This window comes from Saccopteryx leptura, chromosome 2 (assembly GCF_036850995.1).
Source record: "Saccopteryx leptura isolate mSacLep1 chromosome 2, mSacLep1_pri_phased_curated, whole genome shotgun sequence".
In the NCBI taxonomy this organism is placed as follows: Eukaryota; Metazoa; Chordata; class Mammalia; order Chiroptera; family Emballonuridae; genus Saccopteryx; species Saccopteryx leptura.
In genome coordinates this window covers 95814383-95839648 of record NC_089504.1, presented here as the reverse complement: position 1 = coordinate 95839648, position 25266 = coordinate 95814383, and the positions used below count along the sequence as shown (strand labels likewise).

Here is a 25266-nt window from a genome sequence, read left to right as displayed (position 1 = left end):
CTATTTAGTTCTATAGAAAATCAAGACCTGCAATTTGAACCTTTCCTTATATATTATTAACACCTAAAATTCATTCATTAATGCCATTGTTCATTCAGTAATAGGTAGCTGGGTTTCACTCAGCATTTTACTTGGTTATATTTCTATTTGAAAATCTTAATCATTAACAGTGAATATGCTTGACTAAGGATGGGAAAAATAAGCTCATCAAAACATGTGACTTTAAGTTTTTCCCTATTAGTCAAGGAAATTCCTGCTGCCAATTAATTTCCATGCTTTTGAACAGCTGTCATTTGTGGTGTTTTCCCTGAAAACTGCACACATTCTTAGTAAAACCCATGAGTAGAAAGAACTGTCCAGAACATTTGCTTTTGATCTTTACTACATACGTATACTTTTAAAAAGCTGGCTGGCTAGACTTAATCCTTGAGGAGGTCTGAGAAAGTCATTTAAACTGATTTTTATCCTATATTTATGAAGATAATGGGAATGTAGAAACTAGGATAATTATATATATTTGGTTACATGCATCATATAATTGTCTTGGATCTCTATATATAGAATTTGTCTTAACAAGGGGGCTTCTTTGGTTCCTTTGAAGAGTCTGCTGGACTTAATTTAAGCAGAATTATTGGCGAAGAAAGGGTCGTTCATTAAATGTTTCTCATTTGTACACAGTTTTGAGGGGTCATATTTATTTGGGAGTTTTTAGCACTTTATGACAGTTGCAGTTTTTCAGGGCATGTTTGCTAACAGTTCCAAGTTCTGACCCGAGGGAACTGAAGGTAGAGTACTTCTCATACAGAGGACCTTATTTTCCTATAGCTCCTTCCTGACATCAGTCTGCCAAAGCCAGAGTTTGTTGACCTTTAGGCCATTCTATAAAGCTTTTCTTCTCAAGCTTGCGTGCCCAAACAGGTCGGCTGTGTGTTTGCTGTTTTTTGAGATGTTTAAAGTGATTTAAACATGCTTAACTCTGTATTTTTAAAGCAATAAGCCTAAGTACCCGAAGGCTAAATGGTACTGGGCACAAATGTAAAAAATGTGATGGTGATAATAACTTAGCAGCAACAAGACTGCTTTTATGCTTTAAAAACAGGAGAACTGTACATTTAAAATGTTGTGGTTGGTTGTCAATATAATTTTCCCCCCATTTTTTTCTTTCTTTTTAGACTGTGGAAATAGTCTGCCCTGGCCTAGATATTTCCCTGGGCTTAGTGCCTATTCCCCACGTTTGAGCCATGGAAGGGGTTGGTTGCGGTGTCTTCCATTGCTGGTTGGGGGGGGGGGGGGGAGGACAGGGGGAACGTTGCTTTTTCTAACTCTGACCTAAATTGATTCCACTTGTTTGGCGTGACTCTCTTGGGATCCCAACACCTTGAGCCACATGTGACTAAGTGGGGTTTATGACTCAGTTGGCTCCTAGGCAATGCTGCATTATTTATGGTCAAAACTGTGCTTGGGCTCTGTAACTCAAAGCTGGTACAAAAATGACAGTCTTCTAAGTTAATATTGTGTCCGAGATAGGAATAGAGAAATCCCAGGGCTAGTAGTAACCATCGGAAAAGCCCTCCACATTAAAACTTGTCATTGTCCTGTTTGTTCTTAAGCACTAGAGATCAAAGGACTTCTTGATAAATTAAATGGTTCTTTCCTGAGTCCACATTTTGTAAACATATATTCAAAATTATAAATCCCACACTTCTGGACTTCTTTAGTGATTAGGTCTTAATCATAATAAATACTATTTTATTCCATTTTAACATTCTTTTTCTGCAAATAACATTACACATTCTCATATGAACTAAAACAGAAAAATTATTAATAACCATTTTAAAAGAGGTTTTTTTTTTTAAGTTGTGCATGATATCTATAATGATTGCACTGTATGTTGACTATTACATATCACAGTACTGCCTGGAACCTTCAATCCTTACTCCACCTCTACCATTTCTCAGTGGCTCTCCCTCACTCTTCCTCCTTCAAATAAACTGAAAACTCTTTCTTCAAGTCTGTTTTTAAGCCTGGTTTTGATAGTGAAGTGGAAAAAACACATTTTTATGACTTGTATATATGAAATTGAAATATCAGCTTAAAAGTAGGTAAATAATACACAAACATTATTTTAGAATTTGGAATACTTTTCATATATAACAGTAACTAGAATCTTTATCAGTACTGGACTTAATGATTTTTGTCACCTAGTAATATAATAGGGACCTATGACTTACTAACACTCCCCTCCAACCCTCTTCTGAATCACTGTTCCAGGGAACAGATGCTTTTATTCTATTCTGATTCTGAGAAAAATCATCAGTTTGTCTTTAAAATGGAAAGTTCCACTCTTGTACTTTTCGCATTTAGTGAGTGTGGGCTTTGTGTTTTGTGTCATTATTGCATTCCATGGTGGCTGAATCTGCCCTGGAAGGAGCTATGGGATGTACATTTCTTGGATTGTATAATAGGATGTCCATAGGGAGATCCCAATGCACTTTAAATGAATCTCCAATGTAGAGAACAGCTCTCTCTGTGTTGGCATAACTACTGCTCCACCATTTTCGTTGTATCTTGGCATTTTCTCAGGTGTTTCAGTGAGGGATTGACTAGGAAGCCTACTTTCCTAGGTATTGAGAAATACATAAGGAGCTTGTCATCGTGCTTACACTCGTTATGATAATAATGTTAGTCGAATAATATCCTGGAACCAGATTTATGACAGTAGATTAAAAATTAACACCTAAGTCTTCCCTCTGAACGTGTTTATAATAAATGCTTTGCTTCACCATTTGTCTCGCAGCAATTCACAATTACATGTCATGGGGCAGAATTAGCTTGGCAGAACTACCTTGCTGATGTCCAAATATTCTTTTTTTCTATTTCAATTTCAAGACTCTCCTACAAGTCATCTCAGAATGGTTTTATATTAAAGCTTTGAATAAAAAAGCCATGTTCTATATGCTCTGCTTCGCAGCACCACTATTTATGTGTGAGTTCAGCCCTGGTCCCTCTGGAAAAATAGAGAAACAAACAAACAAACAAACAAGCAAACTAATGAACAATCCAGCAGGAGTGTTGTTCACCACATCACATATTCCGCTTTGACCTTTTCCCACCGGTTCTATACCAAAGTTGTCTTGTTCATCTGTTCATTACTTATTCATTCTTGCAGTAAATTTCTGTTGAGAACATACTGTGTGAGATGCTGAGTCTACAATGGGGAATGATATTGATGAGGTCTCTCTCAGTCCACGTGTAACTGACATTCTAGTCAGGGGAGAAAATAGTAGACATAACAACAAGTAATTAATATGTGTGAAGAAAATGAAGCGGATTAAGTGATAGCGTGACTTGGGACAGGTAGTACCAGGAGGCAAGGCAAAGGCATCTTTAAAGAATGATATTTGCAGTGAGACTGGAGAATGGGAAGGAGCCAGCCTTGTGACAGTCTGATGGCTAAGCTCCCAGGCTGAGAAAGTTCAAGTCCTAAAGCCCCAAGGTGGGAGCTATTGTAATGGGCTGGAGGAGCCCAGTGTAGCTGGAGGGCAATGAGCTTTTAGAACAGCTTTCCTTCCCCCCCCCTCCCCCCTTAAACTCATTTTTGAAGCCCAGAGATTACATGGTCCCTCAAGGCTTGCATCACCTTAGCCACCCACACACCGGTAGGAGGAAGAGTGAGGGAGAGGCACTAAGAAATGGTAGAGGTAGAGTGGGGATTAAAGGTTCCAGGCAGTCAAGTGTTAGTTACAAGGAGAGAGGTCAACCCTTCTCTCAAGTTTTCTGGGACCAGCAGTGCCTTACCATCTCATAACAGGCTAGTTAGAAGCTGACTTAGTTTAGCAACTGTTGTTCTTAAGCAAAATTCTCTATCGCAGGGACATCAGAGGACCTGGTGCCTGCACTGGCAGCTCTCCCTTTGTGGAGAAGGGATGAATGAGTCTCAGATCAGCACATTTGCCTTCTCAAGGCTGCTGCTGATTGATTCCTTGCCAGCTTTTTCTCAGGGAGGGAGGCTCTGTTTATATGTTTGCTCATCCTAATTTTAATCTTTTAGAAGACCGAATAAAAATCAGATTGATAAAGAACATAGAGGAATAATCATCAATTACTAAATATCTTCAGTGCGCTTCACAGGAGACAGAAACTAAAAAGCTCCCTATTACACATGGCTTATTCTTAAAAGATTTGATTGTGCAATGAAAGGCTTCTGAATGCTTATAGTAGTTCCTGACTATTGCATGCATAGTTTTCTTAAGTACCTCAATTTACAAATAAATGGTGTGCACTTACATGCCCAAGAATGAATGTAACCAGCTTTCTTCCCTCCCCTCCTCCTGGGGTTAGACAGGGTGTTGTCCTGTTTATTCTTATCTCCCAGCCAATGTGTAATAGAATCAGCAAAACATAACATGCTGGGACAAAGGGCCTCTTGTTTTCAGCCTTCTAATTGTGCTTTTTTCTGCCGGGAAGGAAGCAGTCATAAATTTCTGTCATTATCTTAAATAGAAAGGTTTCACAGCTTTGGGAATTTTTCTTTGCTTGTTCTTTGTTAACTTTTACTTGAATTTTTTGATGCCCTAAACCAAACTCCTATTATTTTAAACAGTCCTTTAAAGTTCAGGAGATGCGACTTCTGGTTTGCAGGCAGGGTGCAGCCGCAGTGAATCTCTCCTCTGGGGATCCCAACTTGAGGTGTATGTAAATGGGTGCACCTTTCTGTCCAGCAGGCCTGCCAGCTCCTGTGCTGTCTGATGTGCTGAGGGTTTGGGCCTCTGTGTGTGGGTTTTGTTTCTTTGTGATTGTTGTTTGTTTTCCAGATTAATAAATTCTCAAATTTCCTTCTGCGTGGATTGTTTTAAAAAAATATATTGAAGGGTATACTCCGCCCCCGTTTTCCAGTATAACTCTTATATTTTTTATTTTTCAGACAGGTGAGTGTGAATGATAGAAAGCAGCTTATACTATTCTTCTCTTTTTGTAAAATGTTAACGCTTTGTTTATTGCTGCCCCTGCCATTGCTGTAGTGATTAGCAAACAGAGCTGCCCTGAGTGGGTGTCCCAGTAGAGCCTGAGCTCTAGGACAATCAGGACAATCAGGCATCTCCGATTCATTTGACTTCCCTGCACAGTGGGACACTCCTGCTTAACAGCAGGGCTGGCAGCCTCTTGGAGACCACTCTTGAGGTGGCTATGAGGATTCTATGTAACAGTACCAAGACTAACTGCCACCAGAGGAAAGACATGACCAACACACAAGTTAGTCGCCAGAATCACACAGGCAGTTTATTACTCACAAATCCTTTTGGTGTGCCTGGGTACAACTTAAGGGGTCCTGTCAGCATGCTCCTTTAGGCTGTCCTTGTTCAGAGTGGCATGGGGACAGTCCACTTTCAACGTTGGAGTCTGGGCGACTACCGTAGCAGGGGGGCCCTTAGCTTTAGTACTTTTTCTGGCCTACGCCTTCTAACAGGTGTCAATCTACAGGATTATCATATCAAACCACCTTTTGGGGAGTTCCTAGCAGGGAGCTCTTTTTATGTTAATCTACTGAAATGTCACATCCAACCACTTTTAAGGTGTTCCTAGGGAAGCTTCTTGTTCATGTTAACCTACAGAGTTATCATATCAAGCCACTTTTTATCTATATATAACTTCACACGCACACTAACTGGGCCCTGCGCTAAAGGCATAGTCTGCCTATCTGTACACACTATATTAGTTCCTGTCTAGACAGCATAGCCTTATTCATTTGCCTTAATGTATCCTAACTTATTTCTATATATCTTCCATAATTTCCTATATTTCTATATATCTAATTACTATAAGATTATATTACTTTAACAGTGGAGTGGTGGCTGAGGCGGCTTATGCCCCTCACATGCACCCTCTTCATGGCTTTCTTGGTATTCGTGTCTTTATTTTGCTTTATATTTTTATTTTTCTTCTTGAGAATATTATTTGACTTTGTTTCCCTCCTATTTTATAGAGAACAGCTTTCCCCTTCTAATATGTTCTGGCTCTTTCATTTATCTTTTTTGAAATAAGAACTGGTAATTATAAATGTGCTTTTAGAACTCTTGGCAGCCCTTGATGTGATTATTTGGTTACTCTTGACAATACCGATTGTACAGAGTGAGGCACATAGTGTGGAGTTGTGTGTATGCTCCCTTCTATATGGTGCAGGTGCAGGGGGACAGATGATGTCCCCAAGTCTAAGAGCTGGGAAGTCAGAGAGAAATAGAAGGATGTCATTCGGGAATGGGTCACAGAGCCTGGGACTCAGACTTAGGCAGGCCTTATCTGTAACCTGCTCTGAGCTGTGTATGGTGGCTCCAGGAGCTGGCCTTGGGAGTCATACTGTCACGGAGTTGGGCTGACCATCAGAGGTCACTGGGCTCATTTTTAGGCAGCCATGGAATCACAGGAGTATGTTGGGTCAGGCTCTCTCTCTTGTGGGAACAACGGGCAAAGTGAACTCTTAACTGTTGGCTTAGCTGGAATCTTCTTCTTGCCACCGAACAGCTGTGCCGCTTGTTGGGTCAGAAGCAGCATTTTATCATCATCACGACGTGGTTCCTCACCCTCTGAAGGATTACACTGAAGTGTTTTGTTTGCTTTGAACTGCTCTCCACACACAGAGACTGACAGTCCTACCTTCAGAGAACATTGCTGGGGCCATCCTTCAAGAGAAGTTGTCAGGCCTTTGAAAGGCCTTCCTGAAGCAATCATTCTTCTACCTACATTAGTAATCTTCTCTCTCCATTGATGTCATCATGGGCTCCTAATCTCTTCCAGGCCTGGAGCCTGAGCTGGCCAGTCAGCACTACCTTTCCATTTTTCCATTGCAAAGGAAAGTCTTTTCTTTTCCCCACTCCCCCTTCTTTCTCTGTAGAAGCACCATTGCTGAGAGGAGCATATAGATCCTGGGTGAAAGAGAACAATGGAATTCAGTGTGTCAAGTTGCCAATTGGAATATTCCCAGTCTTGCTGGTTCTCACTCCTCAGACCACTACAGATGGTCTGTGTGAGCAAATGCTCCTGGCTTCTGAGTGTGTCATGTGTGTCTGTGGGCCAGGACTTGTGCATGTATTTCTCTTAAGGCTAGACTCCTTTCAGGAGAGAACACCAACCCTGGATACAGTGCTCAAGCAAGGCACATCTAGGCCTGACCTGTGGTGGCGTAGTGGATAAAGCGTCGATCTGGAAATGCTGAGGTCGCCGGTTCAAAACCCTGGGCTTGCCTGGTCAAGGCACATATGGGAGTTGATGCTTCCTGCTCCTCCCCCCTTCTCTCTCTCCTCTCTCTCTCTCTTCTTCTTTCTCTCTCCTTCCTAAAATGAATGAATAAAACATTTTTTTTTTTAAAAAAAAGGCACATCTTATGACTGTCTCTGCTCAGGGATCATTGCTTCTGTTGTATTGATGCCCCAATGCAGATGCAGCTGTGCCACTGACGTCCATTTGCATAAAGTGGTTAAGACATTGCCATGTGCTTCACCCCACCCTAGGATATAACTGAGGATGACCCAGGCTACCTTTTTATTTTACTTTTTTTTAAAGAATTGCTCCTTTACATGGGGCATGGGGGCACGAGTAGAGGGTGTTACATTGAGTGGGACACTTGAAACCATGTAACAGAATAAATTAAAAATAAAAATGAAGCCTGACCAGGTAGTGGCATAGTGGATAGAGCAGGGGTCGGGAACCCTTTTGGCTGAGAGAGCCATGAATGCCGCATATTTTAAAATGTAATTCTGTGAGAGCCATACAACGACCCGTGTACGTTACGCATTAGCCAATAAAAATTTGGTGTTATCCCGGAGGACAGCTGTGATCAGCTCCAGCCACCCGCAACCATAAACATGAGCAGTAGGAAATGAATGGATTGTCATACATGAGAATGTTTTATATTTTTAACGTTATTATTATTTTTTATTAAAGATTTGTTTGCGAGCCAGATGCAGCCATCAAAAGAGCCACATCTGGCTCATAAGCCATAGGTTCCCGACCCCTGGGATAGAGCGTCGGACTGGGACGCGGAGGACCCAGGCTTGAAACTGCAAGGTCACAGGCTTGAGCATGGGCTCATCCAGGTTGAGCACGGGCTCACCAGCTTGAGTGGTGCAGGGTCACTGGCTTGAGCGTGGGATCATAGACATGACCTCATGGTAGGTGGCTTGAGCCCAAAGGTCACTGGCTTGAAGCCCAAGGTCACTGGCTTAAGCAAGAGGTCACTCACTCTGCTGCAGCCCCTCGGTCAAGGCACGTATGAGAAAGCAATCAATGAAAAACTAAGATGCTGCAATGAAGAATTGATGCTTCTCATCTCTCTCCCTTCCTATCTGTCTCTCCCTATCTGTCCCTCTCTCTGACTGTCAAATAAATAAGAAAATGGAGTGCCCACTTTATCTTTTTTTAAAAATTTTTTTATTTATTCATTTTAGAGAGGAGAGAGAGAGAGAGAGAGGAGGAGGAGGAGGAGGAGGAGTGAGGAGCAGGAAGCATCAACTCCCATATGTGCCTTGACCAGGCAAGCCCAGGGTTTCGAACTGGCAACCTCAGCGTTCCAGGTCGATGCTTTATCCACTGCGCCACCGCAGGTCAGGCAGAGTGCCCACTTTAAAAGGACAAAGATGTGAGAAAACACTCCTTTAAAAGATGGATTACTTTCCAAAAATTGCTTACTTTTTGGTGTTTGTGGGGATGGTGCAAGGGTCTACCCTAATTTCATCTGAGAGGAGCTCAGTAGAGCATGTCATATTTCTTGGTTAACTAACCATGCTATTTATAGAGGTGACCTCTCAGAAAGTCTAGACATTGTTCCAGGAAGACAGAATGCCAAATCTGCCCTTCACCTTCCCAGTTAATATGCTGAAAATAACCACCTTCTTTTCTCACCGTGAAATGGAAATCATTTCAGGAGAGAGTGAATGTTATTTGGGCTCTCCAGCCGAGACTTGGGGTGGACAAAGAAGAAAAAGGTGATGCTCTCGGGGCCCACCATGGGCCTTCATTCCTCTGCAGCTAGCTGGCTGAGTGGTGGAGATTTTGGCTGGCAGAGCCGGGGTTTGAGTTTGCCCCTCTCAGAGGAGATGCTGAGAGCCTACTGTGAGAACGAGTCGGCTTTGTGTTCTGGCTTTTATCACACTTGTGCGATTTCTGAACATCTTATTGAAAACTGATAGTTGAAAAGGGGTGGGTGAGCAAAGCCACAAATTCATTCAGTAGACACCTATCAACTGACAGCTGTGATGAATGCTGATGACTCTATGGCTACAAGGAAATATAAGACTGTTAGCCTAAATCAGGGTTGTTATTTTTTATAGTAGCTTCCAAGGAAGCCTAGTTTTGTGGAATGTTAATAATGTGGGAAAAGGAACTGTGAGTTAATTAGTTTAGGAAATGAATGAATTAAAGTTAAAATGCAGTATTTATTGGAGGGCTTTTAAGAAAGGCTTTAATATCCTTATTATCCTGATTTAATATCTCATTGTATATGTGCATCTCAAAGATGACCATAATATTCAGTATTCTCCCCAAATGCTGTGTCCAGGGATCCTCCTTTACAGTGTGCTTTTCATGGGATCGTTGTGGTTCCCAGGAAACCACCTCCTCAAAACACACCTTGGGCAATGGTTCCATTCAGAAATGTCTTGAAGTGTATTGCAGAGCTGCTGTGGAATGGGCCGCATTCTGTCAGTGGCCTTGGGGAACCTGCTGTGGGTCAGCGCTGGGTGAGGCCTTACTCTGTCTCTGAGGAATGTGGGCTCACAGTTTGGTACAGGAGGTCCTACACTTTTGTGATGACACATCTCTTTCTGAATATTACCCCCTTCAAATACTGATATTTATTTAAAAGTTGTATACATTTAGTACAATGTCAATATATTAGGTACTTTATAAAATACACACAAAAGTAGAAATTTAAAAGGATGAGAAAAAAGCCAATTATGAAAGGAAGTTCTGTCATTTCTGCTTGCACTCCAGGGGTTTGGCTAGTTCCACTGGGGTCCCTGCAACTGCTGGCTTCACCACGGAGACCCTGATTCATTGGGTTGGTGTGGGGTCTTGACATCTGGAATGTTAGCACATCTGCCCAGACGGTTCTGCTTTTAGGTGTTAGAGAGCAGTGTGTGTTTGTGGGGGCTGTGAGGGCATCCTGGAAGTTTTCTCTGACTCCATTCCCTGCCATCTTCTCTCAGGTGAGAATGTCAGACTGAGGAAGGAGGTTTGGGGTGGCAGGGGCGGGGGAGGGAGGACTTCTCATGATCCTCCCTGTGTGTCTATTATTGTAAGGAAGGTGTTTTCCTGAGATGCTGGGCCCAGCAACAGGCCAGGATCCCAGGCAATCCCTGGGCCTCCTGAGCCTAGTTTGTTTCTCTGAAAAGTAAGGGGCTGATTTAGAACCACCTGCAGAGTATCTTAGAGCCTTAACATTCTTTGATTTAATTGGGTTGGAGTTTTTATTTTGAACAAGGCTGGGGGTGAGTCAGTTTCATTCAGCAATTTACATACACATATATTTTCTTTTTGATGTTTGAGTTAGATCACAAGCCTGCGATTTTCTTGTACTCCTTGGGCACCTGGACAGCAGTAGGCGTTTAAAGTTTAGGCCTTCAAGCAGAAGGTTCAGAAGGGGCCTCTCTTACCCTTCTGTAATTGCAAAATAGGCAGTCTCAAGGGTAAGGGCCCCCTTCCTTCCCTAACAACGGCCTCTGTTCTGTGTACCATCAGTGCAAAGCAGCCTTGCCTAACACGGCATCGGGAGTGTGCCGTGGACGCGGCCTCTTTCCTTCAGTCCCCAGTTTACCACCCACACCTCAGCCTCTTGCCGCCTCAGTGTTAGCTCCTGGCTTGCTCCCTGTCCCCACCCCCTTTTTTAGCCTCAGATATTTCCATTTGCAAGCTAATAAGTTGTACATCCATATGTTTGAACAGTTGTCAGGCTTGTCTGCTGCTCAAACTTTGGGCTTTGGTTTAAAACAAACAACAACAGAGAACCTGGGGGGGGAGGGCGGAATAGATGAAGACATTTCAGTTGTACCTGCAGGTGGTGGTGTTTTGACCTTGACAGTCAGTTTTAAACTACCTGTCAAGCACCTTTGTGTGCTTTTGGGCACGCCCACCTGGAAGATATTATATCCCCTAAGCTTTCTGTGCCCCCGCAGGCCGGCACCAGGTCCCTGGGTTTTATTCTCATCGGTAGAGGGTTAATGTATTCATGGCAGGACTTTACTGAGAGGGGCCCAACTACAAATGCTGTTTCCATTTAATTCTTATTCCTCTTCTCCCTTGGCCTAACCCTCTCAGCCTCCAAGCCCTCCCCCATGTCCCCTCAGACTCTCTCCACCCCCAGTCAGCCTTCTTTGCTCTCTCACCCCCTCTGTTTGGCTTCAAACCATTTCTTCCTGGCTTTGATATCTCCTTGCAGAGCTGCAAGCAATCAGGAGATTATAGGCCCCAGAGCTCAGCGGGGCACACTGCCTGTTAGGGGGCTCAGGCCCCAGGCCCCAGACCACAGCAGGAAATCGGACCCAGAAAGCCTGCCTGCCTCTGGTACACTCCGCTGCAGCCCCTCTGCCTTTTCTGATGTCAAGCTCCTTGGGGCGGGGTGGGGTGGAGTGGGGTGGGGGCACCACCTCAGCTTAAGTGCTGTCCAGGGAGACCTCTTTGGGGTGATTTGGACCTGTCCTACATGGGTCAGGTCACTGTCCATCTGTTTGAATTTCAGATTTTCAAACTCCGAGTCTTCTTCCCTGCCTCTCAAGGCCATCTAAGCTAGTGCCCAGTTGGGGTGAGGAGAGTGAATAGATGAAAGGACCCTATTGGATCGGTCTCATGCCTACCAATGCTTGGATAGTGTTGGGCAAACAAGTGAGTCAGAAATGTGTTAGGCTTGCTCGCCTTGTACTTTGCCTGATTGGTGCATGAGCACGGGGCAGCGCCATGTGTGTATAGTCTATGGAAGGCTGTGGGTGCTTGCCCTCAGGGCGGCAGTTTGCAAATTGTGGATTATCTACCTGCTTGGGATGGACATTTGCTTGCTATTATTTGCCAGAGAAGGGGTCCTCCTGCCCCGGCCTGTTTGCCTGTTTGGTGTGTGAGTCTGGAGAGAGAGGGAAGCAGTTTTCCCTGCCTGCTTGCTTGTGCGCCATTGTGAAACTTTAGTAAACGGAATGGCCCACCATCCTCCGGCTCCATAGTTCCTTTACCGTCTGCCTGAATCCAGTGATAACCTGCATGGCCACAACCACTGGCCTTATATCTGGCAGCTGCATACCAATGGAGCTGCTGGTATGGAGCTGCTGCCACTCTTGAAGGGTGGGATAGAGTAGTGGTCGCTGTTCTCCAGCATATGGCTCCTTTGACTGTCCTTTTGGCGGCCATGGGCTGGGTGTTTTTTATGAACCTGCAAGAGGAAACCAGGAGTTCTGTGCGAGAAGCTGCCCGAAGCAGAAAATGCCAGGATGAGCTGCAAACCAAGTGGCAACAACAGCTGGAACTAGAGTAAGCGCTAGAGAAGGAAGCCAACTGGGTTTGAGAGCTACAGCGTGAGCTGCAGGCTGAGTACCAATAGTGCCTGGAACTGGAGCAATCTCTGGAGAAAGAGTTACAGATTTGTGAGCTGCGGTTTTGGACACTGGCACCAACAGTTGGTGGAGACACAACTGCAGGTTCAAGAGCTCGAGTCTCAAGCTTTGGGCCAAGAGCCGGCAGCCACTGAAGCCAACATGGTTCCCAAAGAAGGGGCAGCATCTGTGCCAGCGGGTGGCCTCTGTGGTAGCAGAGGTTTCCAACTCTTTTGAGATGGAGGAGGTTTGGGCTGAAGCTGCCATCTGCAGAGTCAGAGCCTGGCTGGTGGTCACCCAGAAGTGGCAGCAGCAACAGATAAGAGAACTGTCAAGGCGGCACAGGCCTTGAATGTGTTTGACCCTGCCAGGCCCTGTAAACTTGCTGAGGGGTTTGGATGGGGCTTGTGGCAATAGACAGAGTGCTTATGGAAAGGCAGTGAGGTCCATTAATAAAAACCCATATGCCTAGTTGCCTGTAATGGACCTTTACCGTAGTGATTTACACTGATAGCTGAGATGTCTATCGTGGACTGAATCTTAGACTGCAACCAGAGGGGGACACTGGCTCCCTTGTTGGATGGACATGCCACTTTTGGACAATATGAGAGACCCTGATATGGGGGTTCCAGCTCTGGTGGAGGCCCTCCTACACTGGGAAGCTGCTCTCATCCAGTTGCAGAGATGCACCAAGGACACTTTACAGTTTCCATGGATACAGCCCTGGACTAAACAGGCCCTCCCACCTACTGTAGGGTTGGGGCTAGAGATGGGCCTCCAGTTATGCCTTGGGCAGAGTGCTCAGGGAGACATTGTGAAGGGCACCTTTGTAATTATTATAATTGTATAAATTGTGCTGTTGCTGTAGTCTGTGTATGTAATATACCTCACTCCTTGCACATTGTGGGGACCATCGTGGAAGATGCCTGTTGTGTAGATTGTAAACCTAGCAACTCTAAAGGGGTAGAATGTTGGGCAAACAAGTATGTCAGAAGTGTGTTAGGCTTGCTCGCCTTGTACTTTGCCTGATTGGTTCCTGAGCACAGGTCAGCACCACGTGTGTATAGTCTATGGAAGGCTGTGGGTGCTTGCCCTCAGGGCAGCAGATTGCAAATTGTGGATTGACTGCCTGCTTGGGAGGGGCCATTGCTTGCTATTGTTTGCCTGAGAGGAAGTTTCCCCCCCCCCCCAGCCTGTTTGGTGGTGGTGGTGGGGAGTTCTCTGCCTGCTTGCTTTCTGCCATTGCGAGACTCTAGTAAAACGGAATGACAGTTCCTTTACCATCTGCCTGAATATAATGGTAACCTGCATGGCCTCAGCCACCGGCCTTACAGATAGCTTCAAGTTATGTTAGGATACAGATAATGGCACCTTACCCAGGGAATGCCTCTTCTTGGCTTCTATGTCTAAGGCCCCAAGTTGTAGAAGGAAGTCTTTACCACCTTTTTAAAGGGGATGGGGGGCTTGTTCTCAAGACCAAATGTGCATCTTATTCTGCAGTACCTCTTCTAAAGTCTGAAAGAAATAGGCCCAGATCTAGGGTATTTCCGTTTCCAATGTACCAGTGTCCTGTTCTATTACTCGGTCAGCCCACAGAGGTGGCCAGAGGCCACATCTCGCCTGGACCTCTAGATGATTTACAAGATCCGACTCAGGATCTGAGCAGAAGCGCTGTCCCAGGCCACGGCAGTGCATTGCTGTCTCCCTCCAGGGGATGCAGACCTCTTCCTTTTAATGCCCCTGCCCTATTGGCACCTCTGCATTGGAATCTGTTACTTAACTTTGGCACCAGCCCTTCCCTGGGATTTCCCAGTGTGGACGAAGAGGAGAGGAGGCTGAGAGGTGTGTGGGGTGACAGCGACTGGACTGTGTCTCCAATCACCAGTAGGAACCTGGGCTCGGGAAAGGTAAGAAAAGTAGAAATAGAGGTAAGAAAAGGCAGGCAATTGTGTGCTCCTGCCCTTTGGGGCCATGTGTAAGCTTTCAAATGAGGGTTCTATTTGGTCCAAGCCGATTGAGTTGGGTTTCAGTCATTTACACCCCAGGACCCTGACTAATTGACCAGTGCTACTTCTTTTTTTGCTTTTGCAGACAAAAGCATCATTAGACTGTAGGATTATAAAAGTAGTCTTATCTCCTAGGCAACCAGATCCTTTTCCTTCCAGTCTTCAAATTTTTAAATGACAATGCTACCTAACTTTTAACTCTTCATAGCTTGTGGAAAGTCCTCATCTGTATTTTCTCTCATTTAATCCTCACAGACAAGCTGCCTGTCCCTCCATGGTCTAGCTGTCACAGGTCAACCAACAGCTTTTTTTCTGAACCAGCCCTTTCATGCTCTACCCAGTTTGTCTGAGCCCTGGAGTCCCTGCTACTCAGAGACCTCCTTGCCCCTCCCGTGAGTTTCCCTCCACCAGGCAGGCACGTGCTCAGCAAGTAGTTCATCTTGTAGGGTGAGGAGTCCCAGCAGGTGCTGACAGCCAGGATCAGGGCAGAGTTTCCTGCGACGCTTGGCCTCTGAGGCGTAGGGCAAGTGGAGCCTAATGATTGTTAGTTTGCTTGAGCAGACCAGTCGAAACATATAGAGCCACACAGGAGTAGTAAGCTAAGCAAGGGCAAGCCCGAGGCAACCAAGTGCACTTGGTGTCCACTGATTTCATTTATTTCTCCTTTATTTAGCCTTTTGAACCAGTATGTTGTTCCTGCATGCTTCTTCAGAGCCTGTGTACATCCTTCTGGCCCTCAGGACGCCGTACAAGGTGATAGAGAACGCAGATTAGGGAGCCAGAAAGCCCCTTTGCCATGCCAGCTATGCTGTTAACTGCTGTGAACCCCTGCCCAACTATTCACGTGTAAAATCCCTGGGACTACTCACCTTCAGGACTCTTGTGTGCTTTAGATAAGGGGCCTGGTACACAGCAGGCCCTTGCTAATATCCCTCCCTTGCTACACTAGGTTTGTAGAAATTTGGTAGTTTTGTGGGTCAAAAAATCCCTGAGATATGTCTCTTATTAAGTGTGAATCATAAACTTTAAGGTCCCTACCAACAAAGAATGTCCATGATTCTCTGATATAGATGCTCTAGGGAGAAAATAAAAATGGGTGTGATATGTTATCACGAGAGTATAAAACATGAATCGTTTGTTACAAAGAATTATGTTTAGATCACTCAAATGGAATATCTATATTCACTGAAGGAGCATTTTAGAGTAGTACCTACATTCTTTTTTTTTTTTTTTTCAGAGACAGAGAGAGAGAGATAGGGACAGACAGAAACGGAGAGAGATGAGAAGCATCACTCATCAGTTTTTCGTTGCAACACCTTAGTTGTTCATTAATTGCTTTCTAATATGTGCCTTGACCGTGGGCCGTCAGCAGGCCGAGTAACCCCTTGCTCGAGCCAGCGACCTTGGGTCCAAGCTGGTGAGCTTTGCTCAAACCAGATAGTCTGCTCTCAAGCTGGCAACCTCAAGGTCTTGAACCTGGGTCCTCCACATCCCAGTCCGACGCTTTATCCACTGAGCCACCGCCTGGTCAGGCAGTACCTACATTCTTGCTAGGTCTTTCTTCAAGGATGTAGCTTACACTTTCAGTAATTTACATGTTAACTTTTCTACCCTACCCCTCCCCAATAAAGAGTTGAGGAAGGCAACAGAATAAAACTACTGGCCATTTTTGCTTTAGGTCAAATGCACGTTTTAGTTTTTTTTCACATCTAATAACAAATGAAAAAAAAAATGATTTTGCCTGGATTCAGCTAGCCTGTCAGAGCTCCCCTGGGGCTCTGGGCCCACCAGTAAGACAAGCTCTATGCCCTTGATCTCTTCTCCTGTCACTTTTGATTCAGAAATTGAGCCTTGTCCTCCTGAACAGCTGTCTCTGGTCTGTTCTCAGGGGTCTCAGAGGCATTATCTGACCTGTACTTGAAAGGCCTGCGTGACAGAAACGTCCAAAAGAGCCCTGTGTCACTATATCTGCCAGAGAAGCTCCACTTTGGAAGGCAGGCCAGGACCAAGAAGGCCAGAGACAGCTGTTGTCCTCTGAGCACCAGCCCCTCTGCCTTCCCAAGCCCCACTCCCCGAAGCACTCAGCAATTTGTAAATAATTCTTACCTGTGTTAGCTGTGATAATCCTTTAGGCCAGAGTAGGAATGGTTGGGGAAAGAATCAATGTTAAAAGGCATTAAAATAGTAAGTTTTTTCAGTGAAATTGTTTTGTATTTCGGTTCCCATTCACCCCATTTCCTTCATTCCTTAGGTACTTTTCTTAGCTTTTGTATGACCTCCTGTTTCTTCATGTGGATGCAATGATAAATAGTCAATGATACTGGACAGATCATTATAACCCCTTCTTTCTTGTCTACAAAAGAAGGTGGAGTACACACCCTGTTGACACTGTGCTTTCAGCACGTAGTGTTATATCCTGGGTTTCTTTTCTATTATGAGGCCTTTGAGAATTTTCTCATCTTTTTATTTAGTTGCATGGTATTCAATTATATGGATGTTATCAGTTTATTTTTCCCAAATATGGATTTTTGAGGGTTCTTTTTCAGTATTTTATTGTAAACAATGCATCAGGCCTGACCTGTGGTGGCGCAGTGGATAATGCGTCGACCTGGAAATGCTGAGGTCGCCGGTTCGAAACCCTGGGCTTGCCTGGTCAAGGCACATATGGGAGTTGATGCTTCCAGCTCCTCCCCCCTTCTCTCTCTCCTTTCTCTCTCTCTCTCTCTCTCTCTCTCTCTCTCTGTCTCTCTCTCTCTCTCCCTCTCCTCTCTAAAATGAATAAATAAAATAAAAATTTAAAAAAAATTGACATTTCTATCTCCAAAAAAAAACAACAACAAAAAAAACAATGCATCAAACAGTTGGTACACATTAGAGTCAGCAAATGCACAAAGATGCCACGAGTGTGCCCTTGTATTGTGGGAGGAACGACACTTGTGCCTCATTCATCTCTCACTCACGCTGGGCCTACAGCTGTATCGCATGCAATTCCTCTGTGTGGGAATGTCAGAAGCACTTTTGTGTGGTTCACTAAGATATGGAGGAACCTATATAGTAAAGCAGGGAAGGAAATAAGAGTTAGTTTCTCACCCCAAACCTAACATATCATTGTGAAGCTCTTGCTTATTTAGGCTCAAGTCCTCGTTGAATAAGCCAAGTGGAAGCCATGATGATCCCCTTGTCAGCAGTTTTGAAATGGTGTTTTTCTCCAAATTCTGTCATTTTCAACAGCTGTAAAGTTACTGTCATCCCATTCTCAGTAACTTTGGGAGTTTAAAGAAAACTTCTTTTTAGAAAATGAACCCACATATATGAAAATTTTTAAATAGCATTAAGAAATGACATTTATTTTTCTGGTAAAGAAAATTAGATATTATTTATACAATTTGGGCTCTTGGTTTTATTTGCTTGGGTTGTGCCCTGGTGCTAAGTGAACTGTGTAAGCTGGTGTGGGGACCCACAGCTGGGCCCCAGGAGCAGAACCTTCACTTCAGAGACTCTGGCGGGCAGGCCAGAGTTGGTGCTGAGCCCAGGCCAAAGACCAGGGACCAGCCTTACAAAATAAACTGTAGGTTTCAAGTCAGAAAACTTGAAGGCGGAAAAGGGAAAATATTTTTTAACCACATTAAGAAAAAAAATGAAGGGGAAAGCGAATGCTGTCTCCTTTTAAAAGAGGAGGATGTTGGGAAGACAGAAATTTTTAATGGTTTTAATCTTCAGACTTGGGCAGAAGGCCAAGCGTGATCTGAATACAGAAATAGTGGAATTGGACGCCAGAAAGGAAAGTGGAAAGTAGTGGGTTATGGAAACAGCCAAATGCATTGGAATTTCCAGGCTCCTCAAGGAATTGGTTGAATTGTGGCAGAGTTGTTGAAACAGTTTTTAAAACTCCATTGAACATCGTTATGCCACCCCTCAACTTTAGAGAATATCACCTAAAACTCAGTAAATAGTAGGCAGACCCTTGGCTGCTACCCCATTATGGTTTCATGTTGGCCAGAATAATCTATTTTTCAGTGACTTCATTGGGAGGAAAGCAATGGACAAAAATGTTCTTTACCAGCATGACATATTATTATTTTTTTAATCTCTAAAGAACAACCATTTTAATGGATACAAAATTAATATAAGCCACAGGCCCCTGCAATGTGTGAGTGCAAGCACACACACACTCAGCCTGTTGATCCCCTTGGTAATGATTTCCTGTAGACACACACGGAATACAGCAATCCCCATGCTGGTTTGTCAGGGAAGTCATCACTTAGAGGGAACAAAGAGAACAGTCACATAAGGGCTGATAGGCTCAGAGAGTTCAGTGAGGGGAGCTGCTGGCCATTTGTGCCACCTCCCCCACTTGGCAGGACCCCTTGACCCCCATTTAAGGCTTTGACCATGTTAGAAGCTGAAGCAACAACCGGAGGGTCGTTTTTCTTGTGCTTTCAAATGGCTGCCTGACCCAATAAAAAGTCCTTTTCTGTAGCTAACCTTGGCTACTTCTGCTGGGACAAAATACTTTCCCTCGTGGCCTGACTCTAGCAGCAGAATGGGTGGTCATCCCATGCTGAATAATGGGCTGCTTTATTGCTTATTTACTTTATTAGTAAACCTTCCAGCTTTTGCTCTGGTAGACTAGATAGTCCCAACACTTTTGAGTTCCTCCTTATAGTTCCTATTTTCCTTTTCTGTAATCATTCCAGTGGTGTTCTTCTGGATCACTTTCTAGTTCTCTTCATCACTCAGAAGTGGAAAAGTCCAAATCCAGGTGCAGGAAGCTGCAAAGGTGTCTGTATGGTGAATTCGGGATTTGCTTCTGGAGCTCTTACCCCTTGGCCCAGCATTATACTGAGGACACTTTTTTTGATGTCCCATTTAAGTCTTACAACCTGTACAGGGTAGAAACTATTATCAGTGGCATTTTGTAGATGAAGAAACAGAGAAAAGAGTAGTTCTGTCTCTTGCCCATCTCCCAGTGACACCGCTGAAACTCAACCCCAGTCTCTGACTGGAGCCTGTGATTGTAACCACTTCTCCCTGGTGCCATGATTTCATTCTCCAATCCTAGAATCTTATACTCAATGCTGACAACTATGCCGGGTGGCTGACTGGCTTTCCACTTAGAGATCGTTACAGCTCCCTTTTACTGCTTTATTAACGCATGGCTAGTCATTCCTTACTTCAGACTGGTCTGCATGTGTTCCTGGAAATTCATTTTATTTAACCACTTTTCCAAGTTCTTTGATTCTCATTAAATTCTTATTCAGCCCTTCAAGAGGCTGTTAACCCCTTTTAGCTTGATTCCCTGGAAAATCTAATGAGATGAGGTTTCTTAATTGGTGAGCCCCCCAGGGAGTCTTGGGTATCCAGTGCCCTCCCCAGTGTCATCCCCTACATGTACCCTCCTCCTCCCCTGGGTTTCCATGGCAGACTGAATGTTGCCTGCTTGGTGGCAGTGAATTTTTAGGTATCTATTTATTCAAATTTGGAGGATTCACCAGAATTTCACAATAACTTAAGAACTAGAGAAATCTAACTTGTATTTTGATTCAAGGCCAGGGTTATTGTGTACTCACTGGCCTGACTGAAAATCAAGGACACTGCCAAAATGTCAGTTTGTGGAAGCCATGCTTGAAGTGGGAAAAATACTATCTATGAAAAATATTCTTCTGAGGTTGAGTTGTATCACTCCCAGCATACTACAAAGAATCAGGCATACAGATGCCATTCAGTCACTATTTATAAAGCGATGGCAGGGATGCATGTAGGAAGAGCAATGGTGATGAAAATAATCTTACTTTTTGCTGAAGATATCTAGTGTGATCTCCCTGATGTATATCCACCAATTCAAGCAGGGAAGTATAAGACAGGAAACATCATCACCATCATCATCGTCATCGTTACCATCATCATCATCATCATCATCATCATAAATGTAATATAATAACTTACTGTTATCCTCAAAATTAAAGTAAAAATTATTCTCTCATAACACATTTTTAAGAATAACAACAACAAAAGTATCAATGTTCTAACATCAGTCTCCTAAAAAGAGGATTTCAAGAAGTTCAGTCTTTTAGCTTTCCTTTCCTTCTCTTCTTTTCTTCTTGCCCTACGGTGTTAAAATCAGCCAGAGACAGTCTCCTGTGAATTGCTTGTGATTATAATTGCAGTGACGGTATATCTGTCATTGCAGGTATAGCATGATGTCTGCTATATTTAAGAACTCAGAGATGCTTGGAAACACTGCTGAGAATAGTCCCTAACTTTCAGGTAGAACCAGAAAATAAACAGTTTCTGCCCCTATTATTATGTTCTTCCAGCCATTTGTCAAAATTCAGCTCAAGGCCGAATACAGATCTTGAATACAGATTTTTTTTTTTCCTGGTTCCTGCATAACTCAGTTGATCTGTAAAACATGGAGTGTATTATTGAGAGCATTGCAGAAGGGTGGAACCAAGCAGGGGCTCATGGCCCAGGCAAAACAAAAAACATGGCTCGTTATTTACAAAATAAGGGAATAAAACCCCTGAGACTTGAATTTGTGTCTCCTTGAGGGAATTACGGAAGCATTCCATTGTCTTGATGGAGGAAAATAATTAAAGAGAGAAAGCAACAATCCTTTACATTTCATTTTCCCTTTTCAGTGCTGGGCTTCAGTTTTTTTAATACCCTTCTCAGGTCTTGAAAATACAACTGCTTCCCATTTGGTAAGCTTTTCCCCACTTTCCATTTGGCAACAGCATTTTCCTGTGTTTTCAATGGCACCGAAATTAACGTGGCTGTTTTTATTTAACAGGAACAAGTTCAAGTTTTATATTACACGCCCAGCCAAAGAATTTTTGATTTTTCCCTGGCGTTTCCCAAAATGTTAGCGTTGCTTTGAGAACAGGGCCCTTTAACTGCTGTCGCAAAGGCAGCAGGGGGAGCAGGGTAGATTGGGGAGAAAGGAGTGAGAGAAGGAGGGTGAAGGAGATTGGCCTCCCCCAAGTTACTATTTTTAAAGTCTGCCTGCCTACTGAATAGCTCAATTTACAAATCCTACTGGATATTGGTTTGACCTTCCCCAGTTTTCTTTCCTGTTGAAAGCGTGATGGATGTGTTGGTGGAAGACAAACCATTTGTTCCAGTGTTCTTGCCATGTACGGGCTCCCTTATGAACGCCAGACCTTCCCTTTCCCTCAATGTGGGATCCCCACGTTGTGAAGGCATTGTGTGGGAGGTATCTAAGCCCAGAATGTTTTAGGAGGTGGGATCTCAGATCCCAATTAGAAACACTCCTGGAAACACACATCTTTATTTGTTAAACAAATAGTCTTACGTGAGCCTTGGCAAAGACACTCAGTTATTTTAAATGAGTGAAGTAAACATTACTGTGCAGGGGAGCACCTCCTTATGCAGCCTGTAACTTTGAAGCCCAGTTTCAAGGTTTTAAGTTGGAACATGCACTGTTATTTTCTCCTTGGCTTGGGCTCTAGAGAATGTTGTTTCCTCATTTAGTAATTGGAGAGTTAATAGGGTTCTTTGTGATGATACTGTAGAAGAGAGACTGTTTTATTTGCTTCTGGGACTGTAATTAAATTGGCGCCCATTGGCGTGGTTAGAGTTAAGGTTGCTTCAGCTTTTCCAATATAAACTCATATTTCAAGGGTTTATAACCAGCTATAAAAATTTGCTTCCAGCTACAGACCTGGCATATTCAGTGTCAGCCTAGGAATAACCTTTACTTTTTAAAAAATCTTTTAAAAAGGATAATTAAAAATTCAGTTTAGCTGTTGATAACAAGTTACAAGAAAGCAAGGGAATAAAAATAGCATTCTTTTTTTTTTTTTAAGCAAAAACTTGTGATCCATTTTTTAAAACATGAACAAGGTTATTAGATAATTTTTATGTCTTCAAAGAAAAATAAAGCAAAATCTCTGTGAAGATATTTTAAAAGGCTATTGTTTCAGTTTCCTCCCGGCAATAGGCAGAGCACTGGTAAATGTCCCCTTGTTCTCCCAAGACATGAGCCTCCCATAGGACTGCTGGCAAAGCTGTTTTGTCAGTGGGATTCAAGTTCATTGTAACAAAACTCCCGGCCAGGGAGTACACAGCAGCTTCCTCCTGGCTTTGGAAGTATGTCCAGCCCTTCCACTTAGGAGGCCATGGCTACTCACTTACTGCACTCAGCCCTAACCTTCTGGACCCTGTATTTGAGATACAGTAAGCAGCTCCCGTACAAAGCCATGTTAGAGACCCACCTGGGGGCCTGAGGAGCCTTCTCCTAGCCTTTGCTCTGCATCCTACAGGGTTGGTAAAGGGGAGGAGGGAGTCCGCCTCTCCAGGAGTCTGTCTGCGGCTCTGTGATATTTGTTGCAGCAAGTTGCTGTAGGCAGGCTGTTTTTGTACATACATGCTGAGAAATTGGTGTGACACTGTTTACACAGATGATTCAAAAGTTCTCCAAATAGAACCTTCTATTTTGTCAGATTTACCTTTAACCTTTCTTGAGCAGCTGGGGCTTGATTGACTCCATGTAACAGTAGTGATGGTTGTAGTGGTTGTGATGGGAGAAGGAGAAAAGGTGGTGTTGGTTGTGGTGATGGTGCTGATGGAGGTGGTGTTGGCCACGGTGGTAGTCATGCAGTACCAACAGTGGAAGTGGGGGAAGTAGCAATGGTACCGGGCAGTGATGATGGCGATGGCAGTAGTGAGAACTGCAGACATTTGCCTGCCCATGCTGTTTGCAGAAGCCCTTCTTTATCATTACAGATGCAGTGGCTCAGGGCGTCTGCTTATTGTCTCTTCCCCACACACAGAATAGCCAGTGGAGCTGACACCTGGCTGTTGATAAATCTTGATTTCCATTGAATACTAAGTTTGGTTTTTGGGAGAGATGGGTATATGCCCCCTTTTCAGAGACAGGTCTCTGTTTTAGAGCCAGACAACAACCTGTCTTATCCTATGTGGCTTTCAGTTTAGGGCCAAAGAACATGGTAACCTGAAGTTCTGGAACCCCAGAACCATTAGTAGAGAGATAGTGGGACATGTCTAGTATTTCTACCAAAATTGACCTGCTGCTGTGTCCTAGGAATCATGCCTGGTGCTTTACATACATGCCATTTCTATAAATCCTTTCAGCAACTCTGTAAAATAGGTTTAATTAGCTTGGTTTACAGAGTGGGAAAGTGAGGCTTTGGCTCATAGATAGCAAAACTAGGATCTGAAAATTGTGGTGTGTATGACCTCAAATCTTTTACTTCTTTCTATTTTAACCATCCTAGAACATTCTAGAATGTTTCTTGACTTTAGGTAAGGGTATGGGAAGAAATTTGTAAGAGAATATTTTGTATTTGGTTTGGGTCTCTGACTTAGCATGAGGGGAGATAATGTCTTTTCTTCATGCATACTTCCTTACACTCATAGTGTACTTAGATGACCCTTTTAAATTTCATATGGGAACTGTTTGGAGGCTCTTCCCACATGTTTTCAAGGCTGGAGCTGTGGAGTGATCTTTTCCTGACCTGGCTGGTCTTTGGCCAAATAGGACATTGAGCAAGCCAGAAACCAGGCCTCAACAGAAAAAAGCAAACAGAGATAAATATTTATCCTCATCCCAATGGGATCCCTAGGTTTTCAGGATCAAAGACCTACTTTGTGTGTGTCTGTTCATAAGCCCTGGGACAAGTGTACAGAAGCAGGCGACCTGCAGTACAGTAAGACTGTGTGGTACCCAGGCTCTTTAACCCAAACAAATTCCCTGGTGACATTAAACAAAAATGAACAACAAACCAAAAAAAAAATTAGAATCCTACTTATAAAAATAAAAATATAAATTGTATTCCCTAGACATAGGATAAGAAAAAGAAGAAACAGAGTGGGAACAAAAAGAACAGAAAGAAGATGAGAAGAAATGGAAAAGAAACGACCAGAGACAGAAAGCAAGAAGAGGAGGGATGCCTGGGAACTGGGAGTGGTTCTGGAGTCGGTTCCGGGGACTATTCCTATAGGGTGTGTGAAGGCAGATGCTATGAGAGGTGTTGCTTTTTCCTGTTCGGTGGGTTGTCTTCTCACTTTCTTGATGGTGTCCTTTGAAGCACCAAAGTTTTTACTTTTGATGAAATTCAGTTTACCTATTTTTTCTTTGGTTGCTTATGCTTTTGCTGTCATCTCTAAGAATCCATTGCCTGATCCAAGGTCATACAGAGTTATGATTATGTTTTCTTATAAAAGTGTTACAGCTTTAGCTCTTGCCTTTAGGTTTCTAATACATTTTGAGCTAATTTTTTTGTGTGTGGTATGAGAACTTCATCCTTTTGCATGCAACTGTTTTCTTGTTTCATATTTTTATTTGTTAATTCAACAAAAATGTATGACGTACATTTTTTGTGCCAGACATTGTGCTGATGCCAGGGATGGAACTGTCAAGCAAATAGTCATGGGTATCAGAGTGTTTCAGGATCTAGGGGCAAAAAAGCAATTCAAAAAATTTTGGAAGTAAGGTAGACTTTTAGAGGATTTAGACCAGGGGTCCCCAAATTACGGCCCATGGGCCGCATGCAGCCCCCTGAGGCCATTTATCCGGCCCCACCACACTTCCAGAAGGGGCACCTCTTTCATTGGTGGTCAGTGAGAGGAGCATAGTTCCCATTGAAATACTGGTCAGTTTGTTAATTTAAATTTACTTATTCTTTATTTTAAATATTGTATTTGTTCCC

At 43.5% G+C, this 25266-nt stretch overlaps 1 protein-coding gene across 9 annotated transcripts in view; it reads left to right on the top strand.

Annotated features, from left to right (window-relative positions):
- AOPEP (aminopeptidase O (putative)) overlaps positions 1 to 25266 on the top strand; it is a 385199-nt gene that overhangs the window by 94356 nt on the left and 265577 nt on the right. The window lies entirely within an intron of this gene.